This window comes from Oncorhynchus nerka, linkage group LG3 (genome assembly GCF_034236695.1).
Source record: "Oncorhynchus nerka isolate Pitt River linkage group LG3, Oner_Uvic_2.0, whole genome shotgun sequence".
Taxonomy (NCBI): Eukaryota; Metazoa; Chordata; class Actinopteri; order Salmoniformes; family Salmonidae; genus Oncorhynchus; species Oncorhynchus nerka.
The window spans coordinates 84,801,442-84,818,004 of NC_088398.1; the positions used below are offsets into that span (position 1 = coordinate 84,801,442).

General features: G+C 45.1%; 1 protein-coding gene across 1 annotated transcript in view; it reads left to right on the top strand.

Annotated features, from left to right (window-relative positions):
- LOC115124773 (neuropilin-2-like) overlaps positions 1-16,563 on the top strand; it is a 342,903-nt gene that overhangs the window by 54,472 nt on the left and 271,868 nt on the right. The window lies entirely within an intron of this gene.

A 16,563-nucleotide genomic window follows, 5' to 3' on the forward strand; every position in this document is an offset into this window, starting at 1 on the left:
GAGAGAGAGGGAGAGACAGAGAGAGAGAGAGAGAGAGAGAGAGAGACAGAGAGAGACAGAGAGAGAGAGAGAGAGAGAGAGAGAGAGAGAGAGAGAGAGAGAGAGAGAGGCAGAGAGAGACAGAGAGAGACAGAGAGAGAGAGAGACAGAGAGAGAGAGAGAGAGAGACAGAGAGAGAGAGAGAGAGAGAGGGAGAGACAGAGAGAGAGAGAGAGAGAGAGAGAGAGACAGAGAGAGACAGAGAGAGAGAGAGAGAGAGAGAGAGAGAGAGAGAGGCAGAGAGAGAGAGAGAGAGACAGAGAGAGAGAGGCAGAGAGAGAGAGAGAGGAAAAACATCTGTCACAGCTTCATCCTGCACGGCAGTAACATATGTTGTATTTTTAGAGGAGGAGGAGCAGGAGGAGGAGGCGGAGGACCAGTAAATATCTAGAACCTAAAACACAGGCTTTTTCTGCGAAACATGTAGAAGCTATCACTGGGTCACCAACACCAAGAATGATTGGAGTAGAGTAGCAGGTGTGAACCTATAGGTGTTAGACGACTTGTTAACCTCCTGCCCTGTTCTCTGTGCCCTGTTCCCTGTGCCCTGTTCTCTGTGCCCTGTTCTCTGTGCCCTGTTCTCTGTGCCCTGTTCTCTGTGCCCTGTTCCCTGTGCCCTGTTCTCTGTGCCCTGTTCTCCGTTCTCTGTTCTCTGTTCTCTGTGCCCTGTTCTCTGTTCCCTGTTCTCTGTGCCCTGTTCTCTGTGCCCTGTTCTCTGTGCCCTGTTCCCTATTCCCTGTTCCCTGTTCTCTGTGCCCTGTTCTCTGTGCCCTGTTCTCTGTGCCCTGTTCTCTGTGCCCTGTTCTCTGTGCCCTGTTCTCTGTGCCCTGTTCCCTGTGCCCTGTGCCCTGTTCCCTGTGCCCTGTTCCCTGTGCCCTGTTCCCTGTGCCCTGTGCCCTGTTCTCTGTGCCCTGTTCCCTATTCCCCATTCTAGTAAAACATCTTTATGACACCTTGCACACTCAGAACAGGGGACAGAGCATTGGGGACAACGTGTTATAATACCAGGGTCCATTACCCATGATTTATTACCCATGATATATTACCCATGATTTATTACCCATAATTTATTACCCATGATATATTACCCATGATTTATTACCCATAATTTATTACCCATGATTTATTACCCATGATATATTACCCATGATTTATTACCCATAATGTATTACCCATGGTCCATTACCCATTATTTATTACCCATGGACATTACCCATGATATATTACCCATGATTTATTACCCATGGTCCATTACCCATGATTTATTACCCATGATTTATTACCCATGATTTATTATTGATTTATTACCCATGATTTATTACCCATGGTCATTTGTGGAATGTGGAGTGTGGCTAAGGAATCCATAGTTTTACACTGAAACGTGAAGTGTCTCATAAATTAGTAAATAGTATGGAAAACATTATATGTTGTGCATGAGATGACATAGTTAGAGATGACAAAGTTAGCCCTCAACATTCAGCAGTCTCTCTACCCGTTACCATATAACCTACCCTATAACCTACCTTATAACCTGCCATATAACCTACCCTATATCCTACCCTATACCCTACCGTATAATCTACCCTATAACCTACCCTAAAACCTACCCTACAACCTACCCTATAACCTACCGTATAACCTACCCTACAGCCTACCCTATAACCTACCGTATAACGGTCTGCTGTCCGGACCTCTGGCAGTCTCTATGGGGGTGCCACAGGGTTCAATTTTTGGACCGACTCTCTTCTCTGTATACATCAATGAGGTCGCTCTTGCTGCTGGTGAGTCTCTGATCCACCTCTACGCAGACGACACCATTCTGTATACTTCCGGCCCTTCTTTGGACACTGTGTTAACAACCCTCCAGGCAAGCTTCAATGCCATACAACTCTCCTTCCGTGGCCTCCAATTGCTCTTAAATACAAGTAAAACTAAATGCATGCTCTTCAACCGATCGCTACCTGCACCTACCCGCCTGTCCAACATCACTACTCTGGACGGCTCTGACTTAGAATACGTGGACAACTACAAATACTTAGGTGTCTGGTTAGACTGTAAACTCTCCTTCCAGACCCATATCAAACATCTCCAATCCAAAGTTAAATCTAGAATTGGCTTCCTATTTCGCAACAAAGCATCCTTCACTCATGCTGCCAAACATACCCTTGTAAAATTGACCATCCTACCAATCCTCGACTTTGGCGATGTCATTTACAAAATAGCCTCCAATACCCTACTCAACAAATTGGATGCAGTCTATCACAGTGCTATCCGCTTTGTCACCAAAGCCCCATATACTACCCACCATTGCGACCTGTACGCTCTCGTTGGCTGGCCCTCGCTTCATACTCGTCGCCAAACCCACTGGCTCCATGTCATCTACAAGACCCTGCTAGGTAAAGTCCCCCTTATCTCAGCTCGCTGGTCACCATAGCATCTCCCACCTGTAGCACACGCTCCAGCAGGTATATCTCTAGTCACCCCCAAAACCAATTCTTTCTTTGGCCGCCTCTCCTTCCAGTTCTCTGCTGCCAATGACTGGAACGAACTACAAAAATCTCTTAAATTGGAAACACTTATCTCCCTCACTAGCTTTAAGCACCAACTGTCAGAGCATCTTACAGATTACTGCACCTGTACATAGCCCACCTATAATTTAGCCCAAACAACTACCTCTTTCCCAACTGTATTTAATTTATTTATTTATTTTGCTCCTTTGCACCCCATTATTTTTATTTCTACTTTGCACATTCTTCCATTGCAATACTACCATTCCAGTGTTTTACTTGCTATATTGTATTTACTTTGCCACCATGGCCTTTTTTGCCTTTACATCCCTTCTCACCTAATTTGCTCACATTGTATATAGACTTGTTTTTTTTGTTTTGTTTTTTTACTGTATTATTGACTGTATGTTTGTTTTACTCCATGTGTAACTCTGTGTCGTTGTTTACTCCATGTGTAACTCTGTGTTGTTGTTTACTCCATGTGTAACTCTGTGTTGTTGTATGTGTCGAACTGCTTTGCTTTATCTTGGCCAGGTCACAATTGTAAATGAGAACTTGTTCTCAACTTGCTTACCTGGTTAAATAAAGGTGAAATAAATAAATAAATAAAATAAAATAACCTACCATATAACCTACCATGTAAACTACCCTATATCCTACCCTATAACTTACCTTATATCCTACCCTATCTCCTACCCAAATCCTACCCTATAACCTACCTTATATTCTACCCTATATCCTAGCCTATAACCTACCCTATTACCTACCCTATATCCTACCCTATATCCTACATTATATCCTACGCTATATCCTATCCTATATCCTAGCCTATAACCTACCCTATAATCTACCCTGTATCCTACCCTATATACTATCCTTTATCCTACCCTATATCCTACCCTGTAACCTACCCTATAACCTACCCTATATCCTACCCTATAACCTACCCTATATCCTACCCTGTAACCTACCCTATAACCTACCCTATATCCTACGCCAACTGTCATCTCTCTGCCCCCCTACCCTACTCTCTGTTGATCTGTCAACTCTCTGCCCCCCTACCCTACTCTCTGTTGATCTGTCAACTCTCTGCCCCCCTACCCTACTCTCTGTTGATCTGTCAACTCTCTGCCCCACTACCCTACAGTCTGTTGATCTGTCAACTCTCTGCCCCACTACCCTACAGTCTGTTGATCTGATACAACTGTCATCTCTCTGCCCCACTATCATACTGTCTGTTGATCTGTATCTCTCTGTCCCACTACCCTACTGTCTGTTGATCTGTCATCTCTCTGTCCCACTACCCTACAGTCTGTTGATCTGTCATCTCTCTGCCCCACTACCCTACAGTCTGTTGATCTGTCATCACTCTGCCCCACTACCCTACTGTCTGTTGATCTGTCATCACTCTGCCCCACTACCCTACTGTCTGTTGATCTGTCATCACTCTGCCCCACTACCCTACTGTCTGTTGATCTGTCATCACTCTGCCCCACTACCCTACTGTCTGTTGATCTGTCATCACTCTGCCCCACTACCCTACTGTCTGTTTATCTGTCATCACTCTGCCCCACTACCCTACTGTCTGTTGATCTGTCATCTCTCTGCCCCACTACCCTACTGTCTGTTGATCTGTCATCTCTCTGCCCCACTACCCTACTGTCTGTTTATCTGTCATCTCTCTGCCCCACTACCCTACTGTCTGTTGATCTGCTACAACTGCTGGTCGTTGTCTCCATGATGAAAACAGCCTTATACTGCTGGTCGTTGTCTCCATGATGAAAACAGCCTTGATACTGCCGGTCATTGTCTCCTTGATTAAAACAGCCTTATACTGCTGGTCGTTGTCTCCATACTGCTGGTCGTTGTCTCCATACTGCTGGTCGTTGTCTCCATACTGCTAGTCGTTGTCTCCATACTGCTGGTCGTTGTCTCCATACTGCTGGTCGTTGTCTCCATACTGCTGGTCGTTGTCTCCATACTGCTAGTCGTTGTCTCCATACTGCTGGTCGTTGTCTCCATGATTAAAACAGCCTTGATACTGCTGGTCGTTGTCTCCATACTGCTGGTCGTTGTCTCCATGATTAAAACAGCCTTATACTGCTGGTCGTTGTCTCCCTGATTAAAACAGCTTGATACTGCTGGTCGTTGTCTCCATACTGCTGGTCGTTGTCTCCATACTGCTGGTCGTTGTCTCCATACTGCTGGTCGTTGTCTCCCTGATTAAAACAGCCTTATACTGCTGGTCGTTGTCTCCATACTGCTAGTCGTTGTCTCCCTGATTAAAACAGCCTTATACTGCTGGTCGTTGTCTCCATACTGCTGGTCGTTGTCTCCATGATTAAAACAGCCTTGATACTGCTGGTCGTTGTCTCCATACTGCTGGTCGTTGTCTCCATACTGCTAGTCGTTGTCTCCATACTGCTGGTCGTTGTCTCCATGATTAAAACAGCCTTATACTGCTGGTCGTTGTCTCCCTGATTAAAACAACCTTGATACTGCTGGTCGTTGTCTCCATACTGCTGGTCGTTGTCTCCCTGATTAAAACAACCTTGATACTGCTGGTCGTTGTCTCCATACTGCTGGTCGTTGTCTCCATACTGCTGGTCGTTGTCTCCATACTGCTGGTCGTTGTCTCCCTGATTAAAACAGCCTTATACTGCTGGTCGTTGTCTCCATACTGCTGGTCGTTGTCTCCATACTGCTGGTCGTTGTCTCCATACTGCTGGTCGTTGTCTCCATACTGCTGGTCGTTGTCTCCATGATTAAAACAGCCTTATACTGCTGGTCGTTGTCTCCATACTGCTGGTCGTTGTCTCCATGATTAAAACAGCCTTGATACTGCTGGTCGTTGTCTCCATACTGCTGGTCGTTGTCTCCATACTGCTGGTCGTTGTCTCCATACTGCTGGTCGTTGTCTCCCTGATTAAAACAGCCTTATACTGCTGGTCGTTGTCTCCATACTGCTGGTCGTTGTCTCCCTGATTAAAACAGCCTTGATACTGCTGGTCGTTGTCTCCATACTGCTGGTCGTTGTCTCCATACTGCTGGTCGTTGTCTCCTTGATTAAAACAGCCTCATACTGCTGGTCGTTGTCTCCATGATTAAAACAGCCTTGATACTGCTGGTCGTTGTCTCCATACTGCTGGTCGTTGTCTCCATGTTTAAAACACACACACACACACACACACACACACACACACACACACACACACACACACACACACACACACACACACACACTACAACAACAACAGGCCTGGTTCTAGTACCTCAGTTAAACAACCAGAGATCTCCATTAACTCTAACAGAAGCAGCTGTAATCCTGTTTCCTCACTGGGGAGTCGTGGTGGCTGGCACCTGTAGCTGTGTGGCCTAGGGGTCGTTAGACCTTATCAGCAGAACCGTACTGCACTAAACGTTTCATTATAATGGGAGGACATTGGGGTCTGGAGTTACTCTTGGCAGTCTTGCTCCCATTGTCAGACAACACTACTTTTATTCTGCACTGATTGACAGATCAAATCAAATCTAATCAAAACAAATGTATTTATATAGCCCTTCGTACATCAGCTGATATCTCAAAGTGCTGTACAGAAATCCAGCCTAAAACCCCAAACAGCAAGCAATGCAGGTGTAGAAGCATGGTGGCTAGGAAAAACTCCCTAGAAAGGCCAAAACCTAGGAAGAAACCTAGAGAGGAACCAGGCTATGTGGGGTGGCCAGTCCTCTTCTGGCTGTGCCGGGTGGAGATTATAACAGAACATGGCCAAGATGTTCAAATGTTCATAAATGACCAGCATGGTCGATTAATAATAAGGCAGAACAGTTGAAACTGGAGCAGCAGCACGGTCAGGTGGACTGGGGACAGCAAGGAGTCATCATGTCAGGTAGTCCTGGGGCATGGTCCTAGGGCTCAGGTCCTCCGAGAGAGAGAAAGAAAGAGAGAAGGAGAGAATTAGAGAACGCACACTTAGATTCACACAGGACACCAAATTGGACAGGAGAAGTACTCCAGATATAACAAACTGACCCTAGCCCCCCGACACATAAACTACTGCAGCATAAATACTGGAGGCTGAGACAGGAGGGGTTCGGAGACACTGTGGCCCCATCCGAGGACACCCCCGGACAGGGCCAAACAGGAAGGATATAACCCCACCCACTTTGCCAAAGCACAGCCCCCACACCACTAGAGGGATATCTTCAACCACCAACTTACCATCCTGAGACAAGGCTGAGTATAGCCCACAAAGATCTGCGCCATGGCACAACCCAAGGGGGGCGCCAACCCAGACAGGATGACCACATCAGTGAATCAACCCACTCAGGTGACGCACCCCTTCCAGGGACGGCATGAGAGAGCCCCAGTAAACCAGCGACTCAGCCCCTGTAATAGGGTTAGAGGCAGAGAATCCCAGTGGAAAGAGGGGAACCGGCCAGGCAGAGACAGCAAGGGCGGTTCGTTGCTCCAGAGCCTTTCCGTTCACCTTCCCACTCCTGGGCCAGACTACACTCAATCATATGACCCACTGAAGAGATAAGTCTTCAGTAAAGACTTAAAGGTTGAGACCGAGTTTGCGTCTCTGACATGGGTAGGCAGACCGTTCCATAAAAATGGAGCTCTATAGGAGAAAGCCCTGCCTCCAGCTGTTTGCTTAGAAATTCTAGGGACAATTAGGAGACCTGCGTCTTGTGACCGTAGCGTACGTGTAGGTATGTACGGCAGGACCAAATCAGAGAGATAGGTAGGAGCAAGCCCATGTAATGCTTTGTAGGTTAGCAGTAAAACCTTGAAATCAGCCCTTGCTTTGACAGGAAGCCAGTGTAGAGAGGCTAGCACTGGAGTAATATGATTAAATTTTTTGGTTCTAGTCAGGATTCTAGCAGACGTATTTAGCACCAACTGAAGTTTATTTAGTGCTTTAACCGGGTAGCCGGAAAAGTAGAGCATTGCAGTAATCTAACCTAGAAGTGACAAAAGCATGGATTAATTTTTCTGCATCATTTTTGGACAGAAAGTTTCTGATTTTTGCAATGTTACGTAGATGGAAAAAAGCTGTCCTTGAAATGGTATTGATATGTTCTTCAAAAGAGAGATCAGGGTCCAGAGTAACACCGAGGTCCTTCACAGTTTTATTTGAGACGACTGTACAACCATTAAGATTAATTGTCAGATTCAACAGAAGATCTCTTTGTTTCTTGGGACCTAGAACAAGCATCTCTGTTTTGTCCGAGTTTAAAAGTAGAACGTTTGCAGCCATCCACTTCCTTATGACTGAAACACATGCTTCTAGCAAGGGCAATTTCGGGGCTTCACCATGTTTCATTGAAATGTACAGCTGTGTGTCATCCACATAGCAGTGAAAGTTAACATTATGTTTTCGAATAACATCCCCAAGAGGTAAAATATATAGTGAAAACAATAGTGGTCCTAAAATGGAACCTTGAGGAACACCGAAATGTACAGTTGATTTGTCAGAGGACAAACCATTCACAGAGACAAACTGATATCTTTCCGACGGATAAGATCTAAACCAGGCCAGAACTGGTTTCAAGCCAGATTTCAGGCCAGATCAAAGGATATCAACACAGCCTTACTCTACTGCCCTGTGTCTATATTACCATAAAACAACTACTATACTGCCTTGTGTCTATATTACCATAAAACAACTACTCTACTGCCCTGTGTCTATATTACCATAAAACATCTACTCTACTGCCCTGTCTATATTACCATAAAACAACTACTATACTGCCTTGTGTCTATATTACCATAAAACAACTACTCTACTGCCCTGTCTATATTACCATAAAACAACTACTATACTGCCTTGTGTCTATATTACCATAAAACAACTACTATACTGCCCTGTCTATATTACCATAAAACAACTACTATACTGCCCTGTCTATATTACCATAAAACAACTACTATACTGCCCTGTCTATATTACCATAAAACAACTACTATACTGCCCTGTCTATATTACCATAAAACAACTACTATACTGCCCTGTCTATATTACCATAAAACAACTACTATACTGCCCTGTCTATATTACTATAAAACAACTACTATACTACACTGTGTCTATATTACCATAAAACAACTACTCTACTGCCCTGTATATATTACCATAAAACAACTACTATACTGCACTGTGTCTATATTACCATAAAACAACTGCTATACTGCCCTGTCTATATTACCATAAAACAACTACTCTACTGCCCTGTATATATTACCATAAAACAACTACTATACTGCCCTGTCTATATTACCATAAAACAACTACTATACTTCCCTGTCTATATTACCATAAAACAACTACTATACTGCCCTGTCTATATTACCATAAAACAACTACTATACTGCCCTGTCTATATTACAATAAAACAACTACTATACTACACTGTGTCTATATTACCATAAAACAACTACTCTACTGCCCTGTATATATTACCATAAAACAACTACTATACTGCACTGTGTCTATATTACCATAAAACAACTGCTATACTGCCCTGTCTATATTACCATAAAACAACTACTCTACTGCCCTGTATATATTACCATAAAACAACTACTATACTGCCCTGTCTATATTACCATAAAACAACTACTCTACTGCCCTGTCTATATTACCATAAAACAACTACTCTACTGCCCTGTATATATTACCATAAAACAACTACTCTACTGCCCTGTATATATTACCATAAAACAACTGCTATACTGCCCTGTCTATATTAGCATAAAACAACTACTCTACTGCCCTGTATATATTACCATAAAACAACTACTATACTGCCCTGTCTATATTACCATAAAACAACCACTATACTGCCCTGTTTATATTACCATAAAACAACTACTATACTGCCCTGTGTCTATATTACCATAAAACAACTACTATACTGCCCTGTCTATATTACCATAAAACAACTACTATACTTCCCTGTGTCTATATTACCATAAAACAACTACTATACTGCCCTTTGTCTATATTACCATCGAACAACTACTCTACTGCCCTGTGTCTATATTACCATAAAACAACTACTCTACTGCCCTGTGTCTATATTACCATAAAACAACTACTATACTGCCCTGTCTATATTACCATAAAACAACTACTATACTGCCCTGTGTCTATATTACCATAAAACAACTACTATACTGCCCTGTCTATATTACCATCAAACAACTACTATACTGCCCTGTGTCTATATTACCATAAAACAACTACTATACTGCCCTGTCTATATTACCATAAAACAACTACTATACTGCCCTGTGTCTATATTACCATAAAACAACTACTCTACTGCCCTGTCTATATTACCATAAAACAACTACTATACTGCACTGTGTCTATATTACCATAAGACAACTACTATACTGGCCTGTGTCTATATTACCATAAAACAACTACTCTACTGCCCTGTCTATATTACCATAAAACAACTACTATACTGCACTGTGTCTATATTACCATAAAACAACTACTATACTGCCCTGTGTCTATATTACCATAAAACAACTACTATACTGCCCTGTGTCTATATTACCATAAAACAACTACTATACTGCCCTGTCTATATTACCATAAAACAACTACTATACTGCCCTGTGTCTATATTACCATAAAACAACTACTATACTGCCCTTTGTCTATATTACCATAAAACAACTACTATACTTCCCTGTGTCTATATTACCATAAAACAACTACTATACTGCCCTGTCTATATTACCATAAAACAACTACTATACTGCCCTGTGTCTATATTACCATCAAACAACTACTCTACTGCCCTGTGTCTATATTACCATAAAACAACTACTCTACTGCCCTGTCTATATTACCATAAAACAACTACTATACTGCACTGTGTCTATATTACCATAAGACAACTACTATACTGGCCTGTGTCTATATTACCATAAAACAACTACTCTACTGCCCTGTCTATATTACCATAAAACAACTACTATACTGCACTGTGTCTATATTACCATAAAACAACTACTATACTGCCCTGTGTCTATATTACCATAAAACAACTACTATACTGCCCTGTGTCTATATTACCATAAAACAACTACTATACTGCCCTGTCTATATTACCATAAAACAACTATTATACTGCCCTGTGTCTATATTACCATAAAACAACTACTATACTGCCCTTTGTCTATATTACCATAAAACAACTACTATACTTCCCTGTGTCTATATTACCATAAAACAACTACTCTACTGCCCTGTGTCTATATTACCATAAAACAACTACTATACTGCCCTGTCTATATTACCATAAAACAACTACTATACTGCCCTGTGTCTATATTACCATCAAACAACTACTCTACTGCCCTGTGTCTATATTACCATAAAACAACTACTCTACTGCCCTGTGTCTATATTACCATAAAACAACTACTCTACTGCCCTGTCTATATTACCATAAAACAACTACTATACTGCACTGTGTCTATATTACCATAAAACAACTGCAATACTGCCCTGTATATATTACCATAAAACAACTACTATACTGCACTGTGTCTATATTACCATAAGACAACTACTATACTGGCCTGTGTCTATATTACCATAAAACAACTACTCTACTGCCCTGTCTATATTACCATAAAACAACTACTATACTGCACTGTGTCTATATTACCATAAAACAACTACTACATTACATTTTACATTTAAGTCATTTAGCAGACGCTCTTATCCAGAGCGACTTACAAATTGGTGCATTCACCTTATGACCTCCAGTGGAACAGTAGTGCATCTAAATCTTTTCAGGGGGAGGGGGGGTGAGAGGGATTACTTTATCCTATCCTAGGTATTCCTTAAAGAGGTGGGGTTTCAGGTGTCTCCGGAAGGTGGTGATTGACTCCGCTGTCCTGGCGTCGTGAGGGAGTTTGTTCCACCATTGGGGGGCCAGAGCAGCGAACAGTTTTGACTGGGCTGAGCGGGAACTGTACTTCCTCAGTGGTAGGGAGGCGAGCAGGCCAGAGGTGGATGAACGCAGTGCCCTTGTTTGGGTGTAGGGCCTGATCAGAGCCTGGAGGTACTGAGGTGCCGTTCCCCTCACAGCTCCGTAGGCAAGCACCATGGTCTTGTAGCGGATGCGAGCTTCAACTGGAAGCCAGTGGAGGGAGCGGAGGAGCGGGGTGACGTGGAGAGAACTTGGGAAGGTTGAACACCAGACGGGCTGCGGCGTTCTGGATGAGTTGTAGGGGTTTAATGGCACAGGCAGGGAGCCCAGCCAACAGCGAGTTGCAGTAATCCAGACGGGAGATGACAAGTGCCTGGATTAGGACCTGCGCCGCTTCCTGTGTGAGGCAGGGTCGTACTCTGCGGATGTTGTAGAGCATGAACCTACAGGAACGGGCCACCGCCTTGATGTTAGTTGAGAACGACAGGGTGTTGTCCAGGATCACGCCAAGGTTCTTAGCGCTCTGGGAGGAGGACACAATGGAGTTGTCAACCGTGATGGCGAGATCATGGAACGGGCAGTCCTTCCCGGGAGGAAGAGCAGCTCCGTCTTGCCGAGGTTCAGCTTGAGGTGGTGATCCGTCATCCACACGGATATGTCTGCCAGACATGCAGAGATGCGATTCGCCACCTGGTCATCAGAAGGGGGAAAGGAGAAGATTAATTGTGTGTCGTCTGCATAGCAATGATAGGAGAGACCATGTGAGGTTATGACAGAGCCAAGTGACTTGGTGTATAGCGAGAATAGGAGAGGGCCTAGAACAGAGCCCTGGGGGACACCAGTGGTGAGAGCACGTGGTGTGGAGACGGATTCTCGCCACGCCACCTGGTAGGAGCGACCTGTCAGGTAGGACGCAATCCAAGCGTGGGCCGCGCCGGAGATGCCCAACTCAGAGAGGGTGGAGAGGAGGATCTGATGGTTCACAGTATCGAAGGCAGCCGATAGGTCTAGAAGGATGAGAGCAGAGGAGAGAGAGTTAGCTTTAGCAGTGCGGAGCGCCTCCGTGATACAGAGAAGAGCAGTCTCAGTTGAATGACTAGTCTTGAAACCTGACTGATTTGGATCAAGAAGGTCATTCTGAGAGAGATAGCGGGAGAGCTGGCCAAGGACGGCACGTTCAAGAGTTTTGGAGAGAAAAGAAAGAAGGGATACTGGTCTGTAGTTGTTGACATCGGAGGGATCGAGTGTAGGTTTTTTCAGAAGGGTGCAACTCTCGCTCTCTTGAAGACGGAAGGGACGTAGCCAGCGGTCAGGGATGAGTTGATGAGCGAGGTGAGGTAAGGGAGAAGGTCTCCGGAAATGGTCTGGAGAAGAGAGGAGGGGATAGGGTCAAGCGGGCAGGTTGTTGGGCGGCCGGCCGTCACAAGACGCGAGATTTCATCTGGAGAGAGAGGGGAGAAAGAGGTCAGAGCACAGGGTAGGGCAGTGTGAGCAGAACCAGCGGTGTCGTTTGACTTAGCAAACGAGGATCGGATGTCGTCGACCTTCTTTTCAAAATGGTTGACGAAGTCATCTGCAGAGAGGGAGGAGGGGGGAGGGGGAGGAGGATTCAGGAGGGAGGAGAAGGTTGCAAAGAGCTTCCTAGGGTTAGAGGCAGATGCTTGGAATTTAGAGTGGTAGAAAGTGGCTTTAGCAGCAGAGAGAGAAGAGGAAAATGTAGAGAGGAGGGAGTGAAAGGATGTCAGGTCCGCAGGGGAGGCGAGTTTTCCTCCATTTCCGCTCGGCTGCCCGGAGCCCTGTTCTGTGAGCTCGCAATGAGTCGTCGAGCCACGGAGCGGGAGGGAGGACCGAGCCGGCCTGGAGGATAGGGGACATAGAGAGTCAATGGATGCAGAAAGGGAGGAGAGGAGGGTTGAGGAGGCAGAATCAGGAGATAGGTTGGAGAAGGTTTGAGCAGAGGGAAGAGATGATAGGATGGAAGAGGAGAGAGTAGCGGGGAGAGAGAGCGAAGGTTGGGACGGCGCGATACCATCCGAGTAGGGGCAGTGTGGGAAGTGTTGGATGAGAGCGAGAGGGAAAAGGATACAAGGTAGTGGTCGGAGACTTGGAGGGAGTTGCAACGAGGTTAGTGGAAGAACAGCATCTAGTAAAGATGAGGTCGAGCGTATTTCCTGCCTTGTGAGTAGGGGGAAGGTGAGAGGGTGAGGTCAAAAGAGGAGAGGAGTGGAAAGAAGGAGGCAGAGAGGAATGAGTCAAAGGTAGGCGTGGGGAGGTTAAAGTCGCCCAGAACTGTGAGAGGTGAGCCGTCCTCAGGAAAGGAGCTTATCAAGGCATCAAGCTCATTGATGAACTCTCCGAGGGAACCTGGAGGGCGATAAATGATAAGGATGTTAAGCTTGAAAGGGCTGGTAACTGTGACAGCATGGAATTCAAAGGAGGCGATAGACAGATGGGTAAGGGGAGAAAGAGAGAATGACCACTTGGGAGAGATGAGGATCCCAGTGCCACCACCCCGCTGACCAGAAGCTCTCGGGGTGTGCGAGAACACGTGGGCAGACGAAGAGAGAGCAGTAGGAGTAGCAGTGTTGTCTGTGGTGATCCATGTTTCCGTCAGTGCCAAGAAGTCGAGGGACTGGAGGGAGACATAGGCGGAGATGAACTCTGCCTTGTTGGCCGCAGATCGGCAGTTCCAGAGGCTACCGGAGACTTGGAACTCCACGTGGGTCGTGCGCGCTGGGACCACCAGATTAGGGTGGCCGCGGCCACGCGGGGTGTGGAGCGTTTGTATGGTCTGTGCAGAGAGGAGAGAACAGGGATAGACAGACACATAGTTGACAGGCTACACAAGAGGCTACGCTAATGCAAAGGAGATTGGAATGACAAGTGGACTACACGTCACGAGTGTTCAGAAAGTTAAGCTTACGTAGCAAGAATCTTATTGACTAAAATGATTAAAATGATACAGTACTGCTGAAGTAGGCTAGCTGGCAGAGGCTGCGTTGTTGACTATGTAGGCTAGCTGGCATTGGCTGCGTTGTTGACACTACACTAATCAAGTCGTTCCGTTGAGTGTAATAGTTTCTACTGTGCTGCTATTCGGGGCTAGCTGGCTAGCTAGCAGTGTTGATTACGTTACGTTGCGTTAAAAGAACGACAATAGCTGGCTAGCTAACCTAGGAAATCGCTCTAGACTACACAATTATCTTTGATACAAAGACGGCTATGTAGCTAGCTATGTAGCTAGCTACGATCAAACAAATCAAGCCGTTGTACTGTAATGAAATGAAAAATGTGATACTACCTGTGGAGCGAAGCGAAATGCGACCGGAATGTTGAGTGCAGAAGTTCTGTTCGGTAGACGTTGGCTAGCTGTTGGCTAGCTAGCAGAGTCTCCTATGTTAAGGACGACATAAAACTACACACTCTAAACTACACAATTATCTTGGGTACGAAGACAGCAAAGACAACTATGTAGCTAGCTAACACTACACTAATCAAGTCGTTCAGTTGAGTGTAATAGTTGTGCTGCTAATCGGTAGACGGTGGACGTTAGCTAGCTGGCTAGCTGCAGGGCAGTGTAGACTGCGTTAGGACGACGAAATACGATAATTACGCAATTATCTATGATACAAAGACGGCTATGTAGCTAGCTAAGAAGAAATTGCTAAGATTAGACAAATCAAACCGTTGTACTATAATGAAATGTAATGAAATGTAATACTACCTGCGGACCGAGTGCAGATGCGACCGCTCGCTCCAACCCGGAAGCCCTACTATACTGCCCTGTGTCTATATTACCATAAAACAACTCCTATACTGCCCTGTGTCTATATTACCATAAAACAACTACTATACTGCCCTGTCTATATTACCATAAAACAACTACTATACTTCCCTGTGTCTATATTACCATAAAACAACTACTCTACTGCCCTGTGTCTATATTACCATAAAACAACTACTATACTGCCCTGTCTATATTACCATAAAACAACTACTATACTGCCCTGTCTATATTACCATAAAACAACTACTATACTGCCCCGTGTCTATATTACCATAAAACAACTACTATACTGCCCTGTCTATATTACAATAAAATTACAGGAAGTGGGGTGCCTAGGATTGCAGTCTCTCTCCCATTGTCTTAAACTGACGAGTAGGAATTTGTTTTTGGAGAAAGATTAGAGCAGGTCACTAGAGGTCAACGACCAGAGAAGAACGGAGACTAGCTTGGAGTGACACACAATGATAGTCTGCGTCTGGATAGGGACTCTGTATACGGTAAACATAGTGCACTACTTTGATCAGGGCCCATAGGGCTAAATGATGGGAGTAGGGTGCCATTTGAGACACTGGGAACCCCATGTCACCACTGTTTCCTGTGAACCCCATGTCCCCACTGTTTCCTGTGAACCCCATGTCACTACTGTTTCTTGTGAACCCCATGTCACCACTGTTTCTTGTGAACCCCATGTCACCACTGTTTCTTGTGAACCCCATGTCCCCACTGTTTCTTGTGAACCCCATGTCACGACTGTTTCTTGTGAACCCCATGTCCCCACTGTTTCCTGTGAAACCCCACTGTTTCCTGTGAACCCCATGTCACCACTGTTTCTGTGAACCCCATGTCCCCATGAACCCCCCCACTGTTTCCTGTGAACCCCATGTCACTGTGAACCCCATGTCACTGTTTCTTGTGAACCCCATGTCACCACTGTTTCTTGTGAACCCCATGTCCCCACTGTTTCCTGTGAACCCCATGTCACCACTGTTTCCTGTGAACCCCATGTCCCCACTGTTTCCTGTGAACCCCATGTCACCACTGTTTCCTGTGAACCCCATGTCCCCACTGTTTCCTGTGAACCCCATGTCACCACTGTTTCCTGTGAACCCCATGTCACCACTGTGAACCCCATGTCACCACTGTTTCCTGTGAACCCCATGTCACCACTGTTTCACCACTGTTTCGTGTGAACCCCATGTCACCACTGTTTCCTGTGAACCCCATGTCACCACTGTTTCGTGTGAACCCCATGTCACCACTGTTTCG